Below are 17,358 nucleotides of genomic sequence, written 5' to 3'. Positions count from 1 at the left end.
CAAGCCATGTTTCTTTTCCTTCATCAAAAGCAAAACATTATTAAACGAGAGATTCAGCCATTTCAGTGCGGAATGAATATGCATTCGCGGAGTCTTCCTTCAGGGTCAGACGGAGCAGCAACGTTGCGTCGCATCGGTCGCCTACCGCCATATTTATTTACAGGCTCTGGGAAACAGCTGTGATACAGAATGCTAATGCAGTGCACAGGCGCTGCCTATATATAGCCATTTCTTCTTAAGCGCAGCGATAAATCGGACTAGGAGTCGCTAAGATAAAGTGTTTTTCTCTAAATTTCTCTCTTCTTAAGCTCTAAGAGCGGCGGGATTCATATCGAATTCCACTGGCAATGCCTTGTATAGCTTGGTCGTCCCCTAAGAAAGTTTCGGGAAAATACTGCACTTTGTTTTTATTCTTCGTCACTTCTGCAACCAACGCGCCATGGTTGCACATTACCAAGGGTTTGCACGTCCTATGCCGGTACCTATGTATGTGCGACACGCGTCATCACTGGGCGAGTTACTGTAAACCTTGCGGTTCTGCTGCGAAGCGCGAGGTTATAACGGGCTCGATTCCCTGCCGCGGCGGCCGCATTCCGATGTGCGCAGAATTTAGAAGCAATGTACTTATATAGCTGTCAGTGCACTTAAACAGCCCCAAGTGCCAAAAATAAGCCATGTACTTATTTATTTATTTACCAAAGTACCCACAGCGCCTTCAATAGGCATTACAGTGGGGGAGGGGGGTATTACACACACACACACACACACGCACACGCGCACGCGCACGCGCACGCGCACGCGCGCACACACACACACACACACACACACACACACACACACACACACACACACACACACACACACACACACACACACGCACGCACACACGCACGCACGCACGCACGCACGCACGCACGCACGCACGCACGCACGCACGCACACACACACACACACACACACACACACACACACACACACACACACACACACACACACACACAAAGAGATACGTAATACAGGCAGCATAGGCTAAAACGCCCACAACATGTTCATGTCTATAATATTGCATCATGAAGCGACTGTACAAACATTTCATTTGAAGTTATTTTCACAATATCACTTGGTAACCGATTCGAGTCTCGAGTTGTACTGGGGAAAAAGGACTTACTAAACACGTTAGTTTTACGTAATGTTTCTTTCACTTTGAGTTCGTGATCAACTCTCATGGACACGTAGTTGGGCACATGTAAGTAGTCGGTGTTAATGACACCTGTTCTTGAATGAAAGAGATCATGGAACAGTTTTAATCTATGAATTAAACGTCGCTTTTGTAGTAAGTTCCACCCAATTTTCTTTTTGGCCTCTGTCACATTAAAATTTCGTGTGTAATCTTCAAATACAAATCGCACAGCCTTACTCTGTACTCTTTCCAGTTTGTCTATGTTCACTCGTGTCCAAGGATCCCAAACCGTGCTGGCATATTCAAGTATTGACCGGACACTGGAAAGATAGAGTAGAACTTTCGCTCTGAATGGAAATTGTTATGCGCTTTTTTTCATAAAATCTAGAACCCGAGACACTTTGGCAGTGATGTAATCAATGTGACATGTCCAAGATATATCAATAATGAAATACACTCCCAAATATTTAAATTCTGACGGAGTCAACGGTTGTATACCAATAATGTTATAATTAGACTGAAATTGATTCCTTTTCTTTTAAGTTAAACACATGTGTACCATTTTCTTTACGTTAAGGTTCATATGCCATGTTGAACATCACTGTGAGATTCTGTGAATGTCCCCTAGCAATATTGCACAATCATTTAAATTATCTGCAAACATACGCACAGAAGATTTAATATTATGAACAATGTCGTTCACATAAATAAAAAAGAGCACTGGGCCAAGCACCGATCCCTGTGGTATTACTGAAGTCACGGCAGCCTCATCCGATTTCTCTCCTATTACAACAACCCTCAAACGTCTAAGCTGCAGATAATTTTTTACCCTTTTGACTACTGTAGTGTCAATACCCATACCATGACAACTTTCCTATTAAAAATCATGCTGCACAACATGAAAAGCCTTCTTGAAATCAAGAAATATACAATCGATTGTTCCGCATTTATCCAATGCACTTGCCAGATCATGAGTTAATTTTGTGAGTTGCGTGACAAAGGAAAATCCACTACGGAAACCATGCTGGCAATTGTTCAGCAGGATGTTCTCATTTAAATATTTAACTATGTTAGAGAAAAGAACATGTTCCAGCACTTTGCACACTGTACTAATTAACAACACGGGGCAGTAATTGGACACTAAATTTTGTGGTCCAGATTGGTGCACCGGTACTATATTTGCTCTTTTCAAATCCCAGAACAGGCAGCTCTGCTCAATCGATTTTGTAAACAGCAGATATAAGTATTTTGAAACTGAGCCCACACTTGATGCTAATAAAGCATTTTGGTATTTCGTCTGTACCACTGGCTTTTGTAGGGTTTAGTTGCATTAAAATAGTTTCGAATCCGTTCAGACCAATTACAAACTTTTCCATACTAACATCACAACTTCGTCTACACTCTAAAAGAAGTTTATACCCTTTGGATTCTATTTTGTCCTCAAACAATAATCGTCTTGCCCGCAATTACTTTTTTTAACGCTGCGAGCCCGGTACTTCCTAGTCACGAACGAGTTGTGCGTTATCAGCTTGACACAGCATTCTCGACAGGAAAGTAGCGAGTGCTGAGTTCTCAAGAGAGGAAACGCAAGCAAGGCAGATGACGATTATCGTTTGGGGACAAGATAAGCCCCAAAGGGTGTAAACTTTTTTTAGAGTGTAGGAAAATTCGCGAGCATATGTGCATGAGTAGAAAATACTGATGTAGAAAACGAGATGGGCGATGGGTGTACACTAAAGAGCCGTCGTCATCAACAGTCGGTATTGTTAGATCATCCTTACCGTTTGTTTTGTAGATATGCCACAGTTCTTTCGGGCGTCCTTTTATTCTGAAGTCTAGGGCTTCAGAGTAACTGGCCTTTGCTTTTTTTTAGGGCATCATTCGTTTTAGTTGTAAGTACTTGCAATGTTTCTCCTGCCCTTTCCTCCTGTCTTTTTTAAAAATTATTTTATGCATTCTGGTTCTTGCGGACTAATTTTCGCACATCACCTGTGGACCAAGGCTTACTTTTGCTGCGACTAGGTGACATCAGTCATAAGGGAACGTGATGTTAACGTAAATCAAGCAATTTACATTTGAACCTTAGCCACATATCTTCTATAGCGGACGTTTCTGATAGCGTCTCAAAGACATCGTAGTAACCGTCAAGTGCTTCTGTTATCATCCCGCTATTCGCCTTCATAGAGCTGTCTATTCGCCTTGTCCCGCTATCAATAACTTTAACATGGCGCAAGTTCAATCCGCACTGGACCGCGCTATTATCACTTACACCAGGTACGACTAGTGTAGTCTGTTACTCAGAAGGCAAATCAGTAAATAAATCCAGCACATTATTTCCTTTTGTAGGTTGCAAAACAAGTTGCTGGAGCGAAAGGCAGCTACACCGCCGTAGCAATCCTTTTCCAGAACCACTTTTAATGCGAGCATTATTACTGTCTTGAGACCAATCAATTTCAGGCACGCTAAAATTTCCGCCGAGTATAATATGTTCATCATTTACTGCCTCAATTTCTCCTTTCAAATCAGTGATGACATTACTCTGACTTCCCGGTGGCATATAAAAGGAACAGACCGACACAACCTTTCCATTTAGCAATCGTAACTTCACCCAGATATATTCAGCTGTCTGTGGCTCCATTTCTAATTTATTAGAATAGACCTACTGTTTAATATAAACACATGGCCCCCGTATCGATCTCTGTCTCTCCGATAAGCCGCATAATTTACGGGAAAGATTTCATTGTCACTAACTTCACTGTTCAGCCACGACTCTGTTCCAAGAACGACAGTGGGATTAGTCATACGACGAAGGTTAGCAAAATCGGCAACCTTATTTGCAATGCTTCTGCAATTGACAAGCAATACTTTGAGCTTGGTACCTTTGCTTCGCTGTCACCCTGATTGTATTACTGAATCAAGTGTATTACTGAATCGTAAGTGTACTTCATGTTGTTGATAAGCAAAGGATCACACCGAAGGCTTACTTTGTCACCCTCTTTACGGTGCATTTTGGCGTAATTCCATAACATCTTTCCTTTCCTTCGCACAGTCTCCGAAAAATCCCCCGAGACGCTAATTAATGCATGTACCCTTAAACTTCTTTGCCATAACTTGAATACTCTGTTTATCCTTATAACTGGCAAATTTAGCTATTAGTGGCCGTTTCCTCTGTGAACTAAACCTGCTTAGTCAGTGCGGCCTTTCAATGCTAACTTTCTCTATTCCTGACTGAGACCGGCATAGTTCTCACACTGTGCTTTAAGATTTGACTGCCCTCTCATGTTCATCATTACCTTCAACGCCATAGAATACAAGATTATTACGTTTGCTCCTGTTTTCAATGTCGTCAACTTTAGTCACCAGAGTGTCAATTACGGCCAGATTCTGCTCCACTGTTATCCGGCTGTGTGAAACTGCTGTCTGTAGCTCGTCAATTTTGTTATCTTTGCTTGAAGTTTACCCAAGCGGCTTCTTAAACCAGCCATAGCAACCTGTTGCTCAGCCTGGAAGTATTCTATGGATGACAATGTTTCTTTGATTTCTTTTTTGGCCACTTAAAGTTCCTTTAGAAGGGCAGTATCAGGGCCGGGATTCAGCTCAACATCACCGCACACAAGCAATAGCAAAAAATAAAAACAAAATGACGAAAAAGCACAAAGTGACAACGCCTACAATAAACGCGCATTCTATTATTTATGTGAGAACGTACAGATACGAAAAGCAATGGGGGTGGAACCGGCAATGCAACAATGCCATAAAAGCCGTAGGGTTTGCGAAGACTAACCTGCATGAAACACAGCAAAGTCGTGAATTGCACCGCCATCGCAGAGCCGGTTCCGCGTCCCAGTGAGCGACTGATGTTCTACGTCTTTTGTAGCTCGAGGTGATGTACGAAGGTCGCCCAAGGCTCGTTTTCCGTGACCATGACCTCCCCCCCCCCCCCCCCCCCCTGATGTGGCGTTTCTCAAGATTAATGTGCCGCTCTGCGAAGTTATGTCTCATGAATCATTCAGATATTTGTAGGATGTTCGAATATCGAGCGTTTCGAATCGAAATATTGAATACCCAATCGAGTACCAATTTTTAAAATGTCAAGACGAAGTGAAGTGTCAAAATTCAGTGTAGTATCTGGCAGCAAGAGGCTTATTTACGTCATTGGATATTTCTCACGCCGTTATCAACTGGATTTCAGCTCGACTAGGACCCTATAGTAAAGAAAAGCACCAAAGGATGGGCGGTCGTATCTAGTAATGACAATTGTAGTAATGAAACAAAGAAACAGCCCGTCATCAGTTGCACGTAAGTAGTTAGATTGTAGTGTTCATTGTAAAAGCGAAGTGCAATGCCACAGAACTACACACATCGAGACAATCGACATCGACAATCGAGACAGCTGATTCGTGTGCTGCCTAAGCGAGACACACGTATTTAATCGGCCTCGGCGGCCGCATTTCGGTGGCGACGAAGTGCGAGCACACCGGTTTAGTTAGAAATAGGTGCATGTTAACGAAATCCGGGTGGTCCAAATTATTTCGGAGTCCCCACTGCTACGGCGTCCCTCATAATCAGATCGTGCATTTGCCGCGTAACAACTACAGAATGTATATGTTTAGGTAGTCAGCAGTGAACCGCAAGCCCCAAACGACGAATAAAACGCAAGGCGCCATGGTAATAGCTGCATGGTTACACTGCGAATGCCGCGACGATGTCGTGCCGCTGAAATATTGGCCGTTATTGGCGCCAGCTCTCAACGTTTTCTGCCCAGCACCTCGGTATCGCTGCGACCTTTGGCAGAGAGGCGATCACAATTACAATACTCTGACGAAGGCTGGTCCACCAGCCAATTCCAAAAAGTTCATTGTCATTGTTTCTCCCCCTCCCCCCCCCCCAAACACACACATTTATATATATATCATAGCACGTCATAGCAGCATATCATAACGTCATAGCAGCGCTGTCGCAATTTTTCCTCGATCCTCCATCTAGCCATTGGTTGGGCTGTCAACAAGGAATATATATATATATATATATATATATATATATATATATATATATATATATATATATATATATATATATATATATATATATATATATATATATATATATATATATATGACGCTCGACTACAGTGCGACTAGGCCTCCAAGAGAGAACAGCCGGGCGCGCGGACACACGGCGTCGTGTTTTATCGGTCGCGCCTTTTCTCACTCGATCGCTTCCTGCAGCGCACTGCCGGGTGCAAAGTAGCACGCGAAAAATGAGCGTGCGGCATCCTTGAATGGCCGCTTCCTCCAAGGCCGCCGCCGCGGCTTCGCTGGCGGCCAGGACTTCCCTCTGGCGCAACTATATATCTATTGAACTGGCGCCGGTCTAGCGGCACTAGATGGGAACGCTCGCCGGCCGAATCGAAGGCAAATTGAGTAGTGCCAGAAAACGAGTCTTAATCGAATCGAACATTGAACGTTTTTGTTTTTCTAGAATCGATATCGAATAATGAACAGCCGTTTTTGCCATTATTGCGAAACGACGTTCACATCCAAGTGTGTTCACACCCAAAACGATGTTCACATCATAGGCTTAAATTATCTACAGCGCAATGATGCTTAAAGTGGCACTTGTGGGCAAAATGTTAGTTCTCTTCGTCCTACGGTGAAGGTGAATTGCAAGTTTCTGTCTTTACACAGCACGTTGGGATTAAAAGCACAAATAGAACAACAAGGACAATTGAGCTGCTCAACCGCATGCTCTCGGATATTGACCAGCTGGGATTTTGACCACCTGGGAATCAGTAATGTGCGCCCAATGCACGGGTGTTTCTGTGTTTCGTCCCCATCGAAATGCGGCCGCCATGGCCTCGATGGGATCCTGCGCCCTCTGGCTTAAGCAGCCCAACGCCAGAACTATTACACTACCACGGCAGGTGACACGCCGATGGGAAACCTACAGCTATGAAGCCCTTCTGTATTAAGAAGAAACTTCCTCACTAGACCAGCTTCCAGTTCATCATTCAAATGCACGCGAATAAACACAGAGAAAATAATAATAATAATGAGTCGACTATATTATGCGAAGCATATTACGAGAGCTCAACCCAGCTCCTCAGGCGCGGCGGTGTCGCCATGAAATCACGTGACACCGTGACGTCACGACAGAGGAGAAGTGGCTTTGGCTCAACTCTTGCAAGACGGGCTGGGTGGGAATCGAACCAGGGTCTCCGGAGTGTGGGACGGAGACGCTACCACTGAGCCACGAGTACAATGCTTCAAAGCGGTACAAAAGCGCCTCTAGTGAATGCGGTGTTGCCTTAGAAACGAGCTGTTTCTAAGGCGTGCGTCTCTTGCTCAGGCGCACATTTCGTTGCCGCGCCGAACGCTGCTTTGCTCGACGCTCACCGCGTCCAATGCGGGGCGCGTAGTCACTGCCCTGTAGCCCATTGTCTTACACCCCTTGGCGGGTCGACGGGAACGCTGTCGCGTTCCACTCTTGAAGGCGAAGAAGTAATGCATGAGTTGTTTCTTCGTCTAACCGAACCAAATATAGCCAAGCAACAGCAGTTCACCAGGCTAAACAGTGGTTCAACAACTAAAATAAAGGCTAGTATGCTTCGCATCCTGGGCTTAACCTTACCTAAGCCACAGCCATTTTTTTATAACTACATATAAGTAGAGAAAGTTAGCGTAACTATATGTGAACAGACGTAGTATATCGTTATTTATGTTCCGTGACGCAAAACAAAGTTGCACTCGCTGGAACATTTATTATGGCTCAAGAGACCGTGCTGTACAAGCTGCGGCTCGCTAGGCTTAAATTATATACATCGCCATGGACGTGGTTGATAATTGTGGAGGCTGTTCGACGCGGCGTCACTTTAATTCCGGCTGCAGAGTTCTACTTTAGTCTTTAGATTTGTCCTGTTGCAGTGTTCTGCTTTGGTCTTTAGATTTGTCCTGTTGCTCTCCTTTCCTTTTCCTTTTTCCTCCCCTCCTTCCTATCTTCCATTTCTGTGTTGCTGTCGCCTCCCTTCAGAAGAGTAGGCAGGCGTTGTGCCCCTTCCGGTGGCAGTTGCCAGCCTGCTCCTCGCTTTCCCTTTCCTGTTACCTGTGTATATGTGTATATTTGTTCAAAAGAAATAATAATAATAATAATAATAATAATAATAATAATAATAATAATAATAATAATAATAATAATAATAATAATAATAATAATAATAATAATAATAATGTTCAAAGCGGTGGTTGTGGGCAAAGTGGTAGTTCTCTTCATCCTATGGTAAGGGTGAATTTCGGGATGGGAAGGACGCCTGACGACGACACGAAAGCCCCGACGACTTCAAGACGACGATTTGCGCCGTCGTCAGCGTAACGGATAGGACGGACGGACGGACAGACGGACGCAGCGAATCCACTTTCAAGCTTTCTATAAAGGGCTCCATACCAGGTTCGGCAATTGCAAGCAAGCAAGCGCGGTAAACATGTGACGCGCTAACGATCGTGCACGCAAAGTGGCAAATGTCTGCGGAGCTCAAGAAGAGCTGAAATTTCAGACGAAAGCCCGTGCGCCTTTCCTCTCGAGGGAGCTCCCCCGAAGAATCGAAGCCACACGCATTAAAGCCTCAACGTCTCACGCGGCGCCTGTAACGTCACCGCTTAGGGCACGTGATTTCCGTAAGCCATTCAACGCAGAACGCCGAAACCACCACGGCAAGTGTGCAACGCAGAAGAGAGAGAGAGAGAGAGAGAGAGAGAGAGAGAGGCGGTGCTCGTGACGGTTCCTCGGCTCAGTTTGCGAACGCTACTCGAGGCAAAGGTATTCAGCGTTGGGACGCTCAAAGTAATTTCTTTCAGGGTCGCAGTTTTCAAAGCAGGCGTAAAAAATAAATCTAGCGGTAGTGCACATCCAAACGCACCAATGCCAGAAACCCGCTCACGAGGAGGTTGCGTCTTTCCTTTCTTCAATACACGGTATATCAATATCGATGATAACGCACTTAGCATATGGCCACGAAATGACTATGAAAACAAATTCGGACAGAGCTCGTCCCCAATGACTATCCAACGTATGGCGAACAGCGGGAACGCGCCATGTGCTGAGACGTGCAGGTACTGCATCCGGGTTCCTCTGTCGCGCTTCCATCTGGACACACTGCGTCCTCTGGCGACGCCGCCGTGAAGTACGCGCATACTCAGGTGGCACATGCTCAAGTTGACGTCAAATAGGTTAATTGAAAGCGCCATGCACCCAGTGGCGCATACCCACGCGATCGGCCCACACTTTTTTTTTAGTGCACTATCTCCGGGATCGGCCCATATCTTTGGTGGTATAGCTAGATAGCCGGAAAGAAAACCGGTCTGACAATGCCAAGAATGCTATTCGCATTTAGTCAACTGAAATTAGTCAACTGCTGAACCGCTCTGAATGGAACTGTTGCTGTCAGGATTGGGGGCTCAATCCCATCGTCCGTGGTCCTTTGCCAAGATTGGAGTACGGCATGAATTCGAAGGTAGCTGGCCCATGCCGTCGTCCAACTTATTTACGCTGAGATCGTCGATGAAGTGAAGAACTGTTTCTCATCGAGAACGAGGAAAAGGGTTTATTTACAGAAATTAAATCAGTCTAACATGACTGCTTGAGAAAAAGAGTATCAGTCCAACATGACTGCATGAGAGAAGTGACTCAGTCTAACATGACTGCTCAAGAGAAGTGTCCTCAGCATTCGCACAACCACAGTTTTTATACACTCGATCCGCCGGTCCTACGACGCGGCGACTGTTCGTTTACTCATCACCAACTCGCCGCGGCTCTGCAGATCAGTTTACAGACACAAAGGCAACCGCGCTCTGATGCCCGACGACGGCGTTGGCGGGGTGCCGAAGCGTGAGACGCACCAAAATACGTTGTCCCCACGGCAGCTTGTCCATGCGGGTCAAATCAGCTCCGCGTTGGGGAACTCCGGAATCATTGTTCACACACGCCGAACTAGTTCCGTCACAATGTCGATGGGGCGGGTGGAAGGCGGCGGATTCCAGCGCAAAGGCCGCTTCTTTGAACGCCTCCCAGCTGCAGCGACGGAGAGGGAGAGGTGCGCGTCGTGTCGCCCTGTCGTAACTGTGTGGCAATCTTGTTTCGCAGCTCGCCATTCTTGACATTGCATTTAAACGAAAACGTTGGATGGCATCAGCTCTTGGAAGCAAAATTTTGATTTAAGGCCTCAAATTTACAAGTCTGATGAAAGCCGGCAAGTTAAGAAAAATAATCGAGACCCGAAATTTTAACCGAAGTGACTGTAAGCGCTATCCGACATCTACAGCGGACGCCAGCAACTTGGGAAACATTGAATATTCAATACCTTGTTCTTCTTTTTCTTGCCACGAAAGAAAAATAATTGTGCCAATGACGGACGGTAATATGTTAAATGACCACTTTTAATGTATCTAGAGATTCTGATAGTGTATGATTTTTTGCTGGATTGCCTGCCGGTCGTTTACTGGAAAGAAAACAATATTTCGCAGCATTCGGCAGCTCTTATTTCTAGATCTTGCCTATTTGGCCCCAGTTTATCCGGCACAAGTGCCGTCGGCTGAAAAACGGCGCTCCTTAGGCTTTTGAATCAAGATAACAACAGTGGGCTCTATATATGGCAAAGCTGTGAGCCGAAATATTTTGCTCTTTGTCTCTCTCTCACTCACTTGACCTGCTTCATTCACAACACGTACTGCACGTGCCGCCGTGCGTTGCCACACACTTGTCACGATACGCCTCAAGGTCAACCCACATTGCCAAAAACATTACGATGTTCGTTTGCTTGGCTGGGGGGCGGGGGTTACCCCCTGTCCATGCCCTGGTTTTCTAATCTCCCAGCACATCTCAGTTTTCTCTTCCAAGCGCACTGGCAAGAGAACCTTAGCGCGGTAGTTGGCACGTACGAGCGCCCTCTCCATCGCAGGGTATGAAACTTCAGGCCTTTCACTACTCTCATCACTCTTCTACGTCAGCAGTGTTCGCGCCAGAATACTCTGTTCGCCGGAACCGCTAGGTTTGTGTCCTTTGGCGACATGTTCTCCCGCTGGCGGCTTCGACGCTACGGCCGGTCCGGCGCTTGCTCCGAGGTCATCGGCTTGCCCCCTTTTTTTCTCCTTCGCCACAATACTTGGCTCCCGCATGAGGGTTGCTGGCACGTCGTCAACGATCGACAAGATAGGGAAGGGGGGGGGGGGACGAAAATGCAAATGCGATTTCAGCAGCAGCTTAGAGGGTCAGTCCTCCACGGTAAAGGGTAACGTCGCTGCGGAGCGCCGAGTGCAAGGTTAACCGACACTGATGATGACTAATGAGTTAGGTTTGACTGGCAAATTACGCTCCTGTAATATTGACAACGTCAGCCTTACCGTGAGCCAAGGAAGGCTTGGGTAAGGCATTATGTGCGCAGGAACGAAACGCGGGCTTAAAGTTCCCGTGCTATAGCAAGTCGTAACGCCATGAAATTTCGGCGTCTGCTCTAGGCTATTCAATAGATTACCGATAAACAACGATTAGATTTCGTTCTAAAAGAATCGAAGGCTCGACTGAGTGAGTTTTGAGAACTCTCTCCCGAAGGTGAGCAACCGAGAGATGCGAAAACACTTTGAAATCAGTGACATCAAACTAACCTACAGGCGCTGCCACTCGAGCGCGAAATTTAAGACAACTCTGGCCTTCTTTTTCTCTGCGATTAACCTATACCTACTTATAATTTAAAATAACATATTTTCAATCAAAGAGACAGATCTTCACATACATTACTTGGATCAAGTATTCTCGAACCAGTCGACTGGGCTTGTTTGGAGACGTTATCCGCTTGTTTGCCTGAATCCGAGCAAATCCTAACCTAAGAAGCCAGCCTAGGTGATCTCGGGAGGATCGCTGCTGCAACATGCTGTGCGATCATTTCTTGTGAATGGACATGACAACAGTGTCAGCGTTAAACGTTTACGGGGCACTTGAACTGCGAGGACGTTCAGCTTTCGCAAATTCTAGGCACGCAGCCGGGAATTCACAGTTTGATGGGAGGCTGATGAACATTTTGACAGGCTCGGCAGGTTGAAACAGCGCGAAAACCTCGTTTAAATCGGCAGCTTTCTTTGTCTGTAGTTCCTACACTTTGGCCGGTGTCTGCTATATATATATATATATATATATATATATATATATATATATATATATATATATATATATATATATATATATATATATATATATATATATATATATATATATATATATATATATATATATATATATATATATATATAAGGTGACACTTGCGTCCGGCGACAGGTCTTGCGTCGACACAGCCACCGCGGGCCTTGAAGAGCAGACGGGAGAAGCGATCGCAGTGTATCACCGAAGGTCACACTTCGACTCAGCCGGGCCTGCTTGGCAATTGCACTGCGCTGCTTACCATCGCCGGCGATAATCTATAAGATATGAGCAACGCATACCAAACCGCTGGAGTGAGCTGCGAGGAATGATCTTGGCTCCCGCATGCATTCGGACGGTTGCCGATACGTACGGAAGGCCCCCGGGGTGGTGCAGCTGGTTGTCGGCGGGGGCAATCTGCCATATTCGGAGCCAATGCACGCCCCGTCTGACACCCGAGACACGATACGCATCCACTTACAGCGCAGCCGTTCGTCGGCCCGGACCCGATGGGCTCGTTTCCAGAAATATGCGGCGTCTGTACAAGATCAGCGGGGGGGGGGGGGGGGGGGGGGGGGTGGAAATGTTCGCGAAGGCTTTCTTTACCGGGGCAGTATCAGCGGGGGCTCACGTATGAGGCTGAAATTCTAGCGATAAGAAGGCGTGGAGGTCGATTGTTGTCGATGTTACATTAGACCACCGTCACCCCGTTCGTTTCGCCGATCGCGTTCGATCCTTCAAGGAACCTGCGCGGACGTCACACCGGAGTTATGCGCTTCTTTTTTTTTTACTAGTTCCTTGATATAGTAATTTACTCGTCTCCCAGGACGCGATCAACGCACGCCTTCATGTTTGCCAGCCATAGGGTTTGTCCCGAGACGAGCTCGTGGGTCGGGCTTCAGTAGAAGCGCTAGCGCAGAGGCCTCGCTCCCACTTAATTTGTTGCCAAGTTGTTTCTCTTGCACTGTGTTTCAAAAATAATGTTGACATAACGTTCGAGATAACGTTGTCATCAACTAATAAGTAACCCGATCAGAGTCCGCACGTGTGCGTATACCTCGAAGTGCGAACGTTGTCTTCTCAGACGCGAGAATTCAGCCGCGATGTCCACATTGTTTTAAAGGGGAGTATAGTCGACATTACAGTATCATCGCTATCGTCACTGATCACATAAATGAAGCCTTCGACCAGACGAAAGGCCTTTCCCTGAGATCTCTAATTACCGCTTCCGGGCGTCGACCGAACTTACGCCATGGACCACTGCATTGGAGTCTCAGTGACTCTATACTGCGTTCATTTTTTCTTTGGCAATGATTCGGTTACGGTCTCAGGCTATTGGATATCTGGTCTAAGCATTACACCACGAGTACCAGCTGCACCTTTTTCTTTTAATCTTTAGGATATAAATCTCACCCTGCTAGTGTCGCTATATGCTGCCACGGCACCGCCATATCAAGTACCTTACGTTCAAGTTAACCTTCAAGAGCTCTACCGCGAGGTGACCTAAAACGAGGAAAGTGAAAATTATTATCACGTGTGCGAAGTGAAACAATCGCCTCAATAAAGGTAGTATGTGAATATCTCTACAAAAATTTATCTGTCGGTGACTTCGCAGGCAGATCCAGGTGTGACAAAAGCACCTTAGGGGTACCATTCACTTTACTGCAGCGCCCACACCGACCGACCGACCAACCGGCCGACCGACCGACCAACCGGCCGACCGACCGACCGACCGACCGACCGACCGACCGACCGACCGACCGACCGACCGACCGACCGACCGACCGACCGACCGACCAACCGACCGACCGACCGACCGACTGACTGACTGGCCGACTGACTAACCGACTGACTGACTGACTGACTGACTGACTGACTGACTGACTGACTGACTGACTGACTGACTGACTGACTGACTGACTGACTGACTGACTGACTGACTGACTGACTGACTGACTGACTGGCCGACTGACGGACGGACCGACCGGCTGACCGATCCACTAACTGACTGGAGCACAGGGACTACAAGAGCCACCATCGTAAAGAACTACATGCATGTTAACTGTGACCATGCACCTAGAAAGAGTTGCACAACCCAAATGTCTTATGTATGCCTTCCTCATTTAACCTCAGGCCAATTCCTTGTGTTTTCGAAAACACATATTGTGGGGCATCGAAAAGGTCTGAAAAAGTCGTCGCAGACGTCAAAGCAAGGAACCATATACGGTCATTCTCACAAAATGCAAGTAAAAGAGCACGTGACGACATGTGGTAATTGCCGAGCCCGTCCAAGGCACGCAAGTCGTGGCACGACGCAAAAACCGCCTGCGATGCGCGAAGCCAAAGGAAACGTTATTTGGCGGCGTGTGCACTTTGAGGCTGCGACAGTCGCGGCCTGCAAGGTCACAGTCGAGTTTAAAGTGTCTGCATCCGTAATTGGCAAAAGCGAGCGACGCGGGGTGGTCAGCCGTACTCTTTTTGCTATTTTTCGCGTTCCTTTTCCTTTTCTACCGCTTTGCTTGCAGTGAACGTGGAACTGCCGGCAGACGCGCGACTTGGAATGATGAAACCGCGATTGCGGATACCTGGTGTCTTGCGAGTGTGAAATTCTGTATGCCGCGCCACGGATATTCGTATTTGGAAATCTGAAACTGTATGAGCGGGACGGTGTTTGACATTGTGCAGTACGTGTGTGTTGTGCTTAGTGTGTATTGTATTTTTTCCTGCCTATCTGTTAACAAATACATATATATATCCCTCTCTCTCTCTCTCTCTCTCTCTCTCTCTCTCTCTCTATATATATATATATATATATATATATATATATATATATATATATATATATATATATATATATATATATATATATATATATATATATATATATATATATATATATATATATATATATATATATATACATATATTATCGCGTTTTACGTGCCGACACCACCATACGATAATGTGGCACGCCGTAGTAGGTGACTCTGGATTAATTTCGACCACCCGATGTCCTTCGACGGGCATTAAACACACGGGCGTTTTTCCATTTCGTCCCCATCGAAATGCGGCCGCCGCGCGGCCGGAATTCGATCCCGAGACCTCGGGCTTAGCGGTGCGACGCCATAGGCACTACGCCACCACGGTGGGTTACCTAACAGTTACTGTTACTTTAAATCTGCTCAAATCAAACCTTCTAAAAAGAAAGAAGAAGAAAAGCCTGCTCCAATGCAGGCGTGTAATACCACGCCTTCTCGGATTACTGCATTGCCCTTAGGGAAATGTCCTGTGATCACCGCGATCGTCGAGGGTGGACTTCCCCGCGACGCTATTGTTGGGGGGAGTGGCCCTACTAGCAGGAACAAGATCCGAGCCGGCTCAGATGTGGCAAGCCTTATCGACTTCAAGGCAAGGCATCGAAATAGCGCTTCCCGAGTCTCGGTGACGTCGACCGCGCGCTGACGCCAGGGTGAGCTATTGTCTTTCGGCAGAAGCTATTCCGTCGAGAAGGAAGAGAATTAGGGGAGCACAATGGGGGACGCTCTCTCGTGGCCTGGAAGTGCGCACATGTGCGCGACGATTACGCGGGCTTCGGCGCAGAGAGGGACGCTCCTGCGCTTGCGTTGGTGTTGACGCGCAGACAAAGGCCGGCACGTCCTCCCTTCCACGTCTCCCCCCCCCCTCCTCCCCCGCGTCTCTTTCTTTTTCAACACTTGGAAGAAAGATCCGCCGACAAACTGTGAATCTCTGCGGAGCAAAAGGCGTGGGCTCTGCAGCTCGTGGCCATGGGCGCGACCTTGAGCGCGCTAATACGTCAGAGCTCGAACTGCTGCACTTTTTTCTTTATTTCTAATGTGTTGCCCAACTGCATAAACTGGTAAACATGCAAATGTAGGCCGGTTTCAGCGATATGCATCGATAGTGTTCGATGATTGGTCCCATAGAGGCAATAATCGTAGTCTGGTGGTCTCGTGGGATGAAGGCACACTGTTTGCAGGTAACGCCATCGTATCATGTTTAGGCCGGAACATTTACACAACAGGTGTTTCATTGTAGCCGCGGACGCTCGAGCTGAGCAATGTAGGCAGGTATACCCAAATTGTCCACGGATGTGTTGTGGCCAGAGATATGTGACCGATGGGGTGAGTGCAGCCCCCCTCCGCCCCCCCCCCCCCCTCCAACACGGAGTTTCCGCTACACCACCTCTAGTGTGGTGGAGGAAATCACCCTCGGGGTCACTTGGGAAAGGTAATTCCAAAGTTGGTGGCAGCTCAGTGTGGGTATAGCGGTGGCAGGTTGTATCTGAATAGAAATAGTGCCCCGTGGCATCCACTGTATCCGAAGCTAACCGGACATCTGTGCATCCATGCGGCATGTTTCGTCTGCGAAAAGGTGGACATTGTATACCTCCCGAATCTCCTTTGCGGCCGAGCTGGAGTAAGTGCGTGTTATTATGACTGACGTCGGCGACGCGGAAGCAGCTGCCACCACGTTTGTTGCGTCTCGTGGGGTCAAAAATTCAGCACTGACCGATGGGATCAGAGTTGTCAGACGGTACACGTAATTGGCACTTGTGGATAGGTGCCCTGGCACAACGGCGGAAGCAATCACTCGTTCGTCCGTGCAGCTCGAATCGGTACGGGACACCAGTGAGCCTGTCGGGAATGCGGCATCTGCTTCTTCTATGCGACGCCGGAAGGTAGCCGATGGACGAGGGACCGAATTTAGGAGGCGGCTGATGGGTTTGTTGTGTATGGGTTGCTGGTGACCCCAGGGTGGGAGGGTGTCTATCGAAGGTGGCGAGACAGAAATCGGACCACCAATGTATGCCGCTAAGTCAGCAGCAGGTTTCAGAAAGGTTGGTTTGAGATCCTGTGCTTGGCGGCGTTGATAAATTTCAGGAAGAGGCGCAACTAATTGCTGCACCTAATGCTGTTAACTGCATATTTTCATAGCACTTTTGCGCAAGCTACAGACGACACGTCATTCACATGGAC

This window comes from Dermacentor albipictus, chromosome 5 (genome assembly GCF_038994185.2).
Source record: "Dermacentor albipictus isolate Rhodes 1998 colony chromosome 5, USDA_Dalb.pri_finalv2, whole genome shotgun sequence".
Lineage (NCBI taxonomy): Eukaryota > Metazoa > Arthropoda > Arachnida > Ixodida > Ixodidae > Dermacentor > Dermacentor albipictus.
This window is presented reverse-complemented; position numbering follows the sequence as displayed.